Raw genomic sequence first — 6,000 nt, 5'->3', positions numbered from 1 at the left:
CCCCAAAAAAAAAACAAAAAACAAATTAAGAGCTTGATGGGTGGGTTTAGAAGGAGAATTTTTTTTTTAAAGTAGACTTCACGCCCGATGTGGGGCTTGAACTCATGACCCTGAGATCGAGAGTTGTATGTCAGGCACCCCAAGAGGAGAATTTTTTAAAGAGTTGAAGACAGAATTAGTGAACTGAAAAATAGTCACAAGAAACTTTTAGAACAAAACATCGAAGGACTAAAGAGAAAAAACAGTAAAAGAAAGGGATGTAGTGAGAAGGTCTAATAGGTATTTCAACTGGGGGCTCAGAGAGAGGGACAGAAACAGTATTTGAACATACACTGGCTGAAATTTTTTCGGAATTAATGAAAACTTATTCAGATGGGATAAGCAGCCATGAAATGACATATATTCACTTCACCATATGTTCTGACTCTTAAAACAGTACATCTTTGGGGTGCCTGGCTGGTAGAGCATGCGAGTCTTGATCTCAGGGTTGTGAGTTCAAGCCCCATGGGTGTAGAGCTTACTTAAAAACAAAAACACCCCAGTGCCTCCTTCCTGTACAGATCTGCCTTTGAAAGGATTCTGAAACCAACATAAACGTATCTCCACAGCAGATGGAATAGGGCTTGTGTGGGCTGAGTTCAAATACAAGCTTTGCCATTCCCTGCTGTGCTACCTGGAGAAGGTTGCCAAACTTCAGTTTTCTCAGCTGATAGATAGGACTAGTAATACAGGCCTACCACACACTGCCATTGTGAGAATTAGGTGATACAGTGCATGTGAACAAACCTCATGAATGCCCAGTGCTTTAAAAGTGAGAAATCGTTTGAGCAAGATCACGAACATTCCCAGGGGCACTAGCAGTGACAGGTAGGACTGGCTACATAATTTGCAGGTTCCAGCGCAAAATGAACATGCAATGTTGAAAATTTACTAAGAATTTCAAGACGGTGACAGCAGAGCATGAAACCAAGTGCAGGTCACACGCCCCTGAATCCAGCCTTGGTAACAGGCCCTGCAAAGAACCCTCTGCATCTGGGAAGGGCTGTCCGTCCCACACCCAGGTGTCTGCAGCCATAGCCCACGTTATCGTTGAGTTCTGAAGGGCAGCAGTGTTTGGGGAAATTGCAAGCACACGTGTTTCTAAATGCCAAGGAGGGCAAGTGCAGTGACCGGAGTGGTTTTCTGAGAGAGTGGGTGGGGCCAGCCAGGCTGCCATCAGAACTGTGGAACTGACTGTTCCCCACAGACTCTGGCCTAGAAAAAAAAGCCTGCAGCTGTATCTACAGGGCCTGTTGTTGTTTGCTGCGGTGTGTTACAACACAGCCTGGCAGCCTCTGGGGCCTTTCTGTCTTCCTCCTGGAAGAGCCTGGTCCCAGAGCATGTGACATGACCACACAGCCCTCGCTGTTCCCTCAATTACCAGGCTTTTCCAGGTCTGTATGCTCTTTGCTCATGCTATCTTCTGCAGTACAGGAATCCCTTTCCTTCCTCTTTCACATCCCTCCATCTGGCAAACACCATCTTTTAAGACGATTGTTTAGAAGTCAGCTCTGGTGTCCCATCTTCAATGAAGCCTTCCCTGCCTTTTCCAGGAAGATCTGAATGCTCCTTCCTTGGAGCTGTCCACTGAAACATAAGTGGTACTGACATGCAATGAGGATGTTACTATCTCCTTGGCTAAAGACTTCAAGGGCTGGGACAATGTCTTCTCACCTATGTATACTCTGTGCACGGCACTTGCTATTAGTAGATTTTTAAAAAAGATTTTATTTATTTATCCTTGAATGATACAGAGAGAGAGGCAGAGACACAGGCAGAGGGAGAAGCATGCTCCCCGCAGGGGGCTGGATGCAGGACTCCATCCCCCGACCCTGGGATCACAACCTGAGCCAAAGGCAGACGCTCAACCACTGAGCCACCCAGGTGTCACAAGATTCTTTTTTTTTTTTTTTTAATGAATTTATTTTAGAGAGAGAGCCCGGCCGCGCACGCACGCAAGGAGGGGGAGGAGCAGAGGGAGAGTGATAAGCAGATACTGCTGAGTGCAGAGCCCAGCACCAGGCTGGATCTCACTACCCTGAGATCATGACTTTGAGCCAAAACCAAGAGTTGGAGGCTTACTGGACTGAGAGCCCCTAGTAGTAGATTCTCAATCAATTGGTGTTGGAAACCTTTATAACATTATTGAAGGACAAAGGGCTGGATTTGGATTTAATCACCGATGCTTGTTGAATTAATGCATGAACACATTGTTTCAGTGATTCTCTGTGGCACCTGGCAAACAGGGAAACTTCTAGGCATTAAGTCAGGCATTAAACCCTTGCCCTTGAGAAGGTTTAGGTGTTGGTCCCAGTTGTCCTTTCTTCAGGCACCACCTCAGGAAGGCAGGGATGGCGATTTGTGGAAGAGGCTCTTCACAAACACCTAAATGACCAACATGACATAGTGCAGAGAGCAGGTTTGGAGCTAAGAGGTGTGGCTTCTGATCTGGCTATGAGACAGGTTTCCACAGGTGACTATTAAGCCCCATGGCTACGGGACTTGAGGTTTCTGTTTCCTCAAAAGTGAGGGGACTGAGTTGGTTATTCCCTAAAGCCCAGGTGCGGCCAGCTCAATCCCCGTCATCTGAATCTCTATTGGGGAACTACTCAGGGGCAGCCAGCCTTCTGGTGGAAGGAGCCTGGTCCCTCTCGAAGTGGAGTTTGCTCAGTAGGTCTACTCTTCCCTGATGGCGGGGGCGAAAAAGTGGGATCTGAGTACACAATCACTTTTTAAGGCCCTCTGCTGTCTCAGCCGCCTGGTATCTCATCATGCCGGACAGGCATAAAGGCCACGGCCAAGCGCGGTCTTCACAGTCCCTGGAGGCCGCGGGGGAGATGCGCCGCGCTAAACTGGTTCTCAAGACGGGATTTTCCCCAGGCTCCACTGGGCATCTCTGACTTCCTGATGCTAACCTAGGCGGCTTACCTGCCACAAAAGGACTGGCCTACCCTCTCCATCCTCTGGTCACGCCGGGTAAACCGACAGGAGGGCAGAGCCGTCAGAGACACGATGCAGACGTGAAGTCAGCTAGCCTGTGTAGGCAGGCATTCGTTCCTCCGGAGGTAAGAGGTGGTGCGGGGCGGCGTCGGTCAGTTTCCTGCACGCCGTCCCCGCGACCCCACAAAGGCCAAGGGCCAGACACGTGGGCTGGCGAGGAGAGGCGGAGTTTACACCAAGGCGGAGGTGCAAATGGCCGGGGGCGGGGCCTCATTCGCAGCGACGGCGCGCGGCCACCAATCCCGACGGGCGGAGCGACAGCCCGCGCGCCTTTTGGGGGCGGATTGACAGCCCCGGGGCCCTATGGCCGGCGGGTCCTGCGGCCGGCGGGGGCGGGACCGCGCCGGGCGCTGCCCGGGGGATTCGGGCCGGTTCGCGGGCGCTGCCAGTCTCGGGCGGCGGCGTCCAGCGCGCGGGCGGCCTGCTGGGCGGGCTGGGGGCCGAGCGGCGCGCGGCCGAGGCGGAGAGCGACGAGGCCGAGGAGCACCCACGGCGACAGGTACCGGCGCCATGGCCGCAGGGATGGGGCGGGCGGCCGCAGCGCCCCGGTAGCCGAATTCCCTCCTCGGCGGTCCGGGGGCCGCCGCGCCGCCTCGGGGGCCCCCGTGCGCGCGGGTTCCCAGCCCCGCTGCGGCGCTCCGGGGCGAGCGGGGCCGGGGAGGCCTCGAGGCGAGCGCGCCGGCCGTCCCCCGCCGAGCTGCGGCGCCCCCAGCGCGCCCCGCCGGCCCGCGGGTTGGGGCTCCCTCCGGGAGGCGCTCCCCGCCCCTCGGCGCTCCCCCTCGCGGAGGCGAGGCCCGGCGCGCCCGCTCGTCCTCACGCGGCTTTTGTTTCCCGCCCGAGGTGACAGGTCCCGGCTCCGGCTCCCGTCGGCGGCCCCCGACTCGCCCGAGGCCCGGCGCCTGTGACCGCGACCGCCCGGAGCAGGCTGCGGGACCCGCCGAGAGCCGGGCGGCGCGTGAGCAGCCGCCGCCGCCGCCGCCGCCGCCGCCGCCGCCGCCGCCGCCGCCACGGGCGGGAGAGAAACTTCGCCTCTGGGGCCCGGGCGGCGGGCGAAGTCGAGCCGGGGTGAGCCGTGCGCCGGGACGCGGCGGGCGCGATGGAGCCGCGCACACCTGGCGGGGCCCCTGGCGGGCGAGGATAACGGAGCGCCCCGCCGCTGCGCCCCTCGCTTTCGGTTTGCGCTCCCCGGGCGGTGGGTGTGGATGCGCGTTCACCGCCTTCACCTGCCGCCATGGGACGAGTGACTGGGATCCAGCATCCCGACGGCCCTCGGCCGCGCCTGGAGGGTGCCAGCCTGGAGGGTGCCAGTCGGCGCGGGTCTAACAGGTGATTATTCTCGCTCCAGGGGAAAGCCCGTGAGAACGCGCTGGCGGTTCGGTTCGCTCCCGGCACGTTAGAGCTCCTTCCACTGATGCCGGCGAAGGTGCGCTGGCGACACGATAGGACTCACACCCGGTACCGATTCGAAACGAAACAAAGCAAAGCAACCACCAGCCCCGCCAACACAGCGACTTGAGGGGGTCCGCGTGTCGGTTGCCTTCCTTCCACGGACGAGCCTACGATGTTAGAGGAGCGTGGTAGCTTTGCCTGAAACCTGGGCCTTTGCCGCGGTGGCGAAAGCGTAGGAAGGTACCAAGTCAGTAAGTGGCGAATGCAGAGCCCCAGATCTCCCTCGGTGCGGCTGAGGACAGCGGGTACGGCGGCCAGACGCCGTTCAGTAGATGCTGCCTGCAGTAGTTGGAGCTCGTGGTTTTGGATTTACTTTTCAGGAGTCTGTTTTCCGGTGGGATAAGGCTTAGCATTGAACGGCAGCTTTCTTTGCCTCGCTAAGGGCAGACAGATGTGTTTATTTTCGTGGTTTCCCCATTTTGTGAGATTGTGGACGAGAGAAAAGTTGAGGCACATGTTTCGGTTAAGTATTTTTAATGGTCTATGGAATTCTGCCCACGCCTCTTTCCCCCCCCCCCGCCCCCCATCGTTTTTACTTTAGACGATTATAGTAGCTTTTTCTCTTGGCATTTGAATCAAAATTCAAGGATGAACTTGAAAAAATTTTTTGTTCTTTTTGGGAAATCTTTGTCATACTTTCACTTACCATTTTCTCTTCATCTCTCTCCCAACTGACCTCCACTTAATCTACAGCTATGGCCCTGACCAATATAGGGTATCGACAGAAAAAATACATTAAAAATACAGCAGTTTTTTACACTTTATACACTTTATACATATTTAGATTTATTTGTGAGTGACACTTTGATTTAGCGTGATTTTTTTTTCTGATGTGTCTTTTGTGACTATTGGGGGTGATTTATATTGAACAGAAGTGTAATGTCTTAAGAACAAAGTTATAATTTTGAGTTAATTATGCTACTTTATTAGTATTTCATTGAATGGTAATTTTACTATTTACCTAGGTAATTAGTAACACCATTTAAAGCTGAACTCTTTAACCAATAGGCTAGCTGTGACTGGGATTTAAAAAAAATAAATCAAAGATGGTCTTTATAAAATGTTTTCTGTCTTCAAACAACAGGCTTAAATGGTATGAGGTCTTTGTCTTCCCAGCATTTAACAAAACAAATATTTTTTTTTTCTGAATCTTTAATGTTCTTAGTTATGGTAATTTTAGGTGAACTGCTTTTTTATTTTATTTATTTATTTATTTATTTATTTATTTATTTATTTATTTATTTATTTATTTTAAAGAATCATTTATTTATTTATTCATGAGAGACACACAGAGAGAGAGGAGAGAAGCAGAGACATAGGCAGAGGGAGAAGCAGGCTCCTCCCAGGAGCCTGATGTGGGACTGGATCCCTGTTCCCGGAATCACGACCTGAGCCTAAGGCAGACTGTCAACCGTTGAGCCACCCAGGCGCCCCTGAACTTCTTTTTTAAAACATAATTTTAACCAGTTCAACATGAAAAACTTAAAATACTGGAGTAGGCAGCTAATTAAA

The 6,000-nt window shown here is 53.0% G+C and overlaps 1 protein-coding gene across 7 annotated transcripts in view; it reads left to right on the top strand.

Annotated features, from left to right (window-relative positions):
* The first annotated feature begins 3,437 nt into the window (after positions 1 to 3,437).
* The window catches only part of FKBP5 (FKBP prolyl isomerase 5), a 109,605-nt gene continuing 107,042 nt past the window's right edge, over positions 3,438 to 6,000 (top strand). For 2 of the 7 annotated variants that reach the window (XM_055330889.1, XM_055330888.1), the window contains exon 1: positions 3,439 to 3,538. The gene's annotated coding sequence lies outside the window, so the exon portion shown is untranslated. Of the gene's footprint in view, positions 3,539 to 4,234; positions 4,366 to 4,575; positions 4,680 to 6,000 lie in introns of those variants that run through there. The other 5 variants (XM_055330893.1, XM_055330890.1, XM_055330894.1 and 2 more) reach the window with 5 other exon arrangements.

This window comes from Nyctereutes procyonoides, unplaced genomic scaffold, assembly GCF_905146905.1.
Source record: "Nyctereutes procyonoides isolate TBG_1078 unplaced genomic scaffold, NYPRO_anot_genome, whole genome shotgun sequence".
NCBI lineage: Eukaryota > Metazoa > Chordata > Mammalia > Carnivora > Canidae > Nyctereutes > Nyctereutes procyonoides.
The sequence above is the reverse complement of the archived record's forward strand: the minus strand, read 5'-3'. Positions and strand labels throughout refer to the sequence as shown.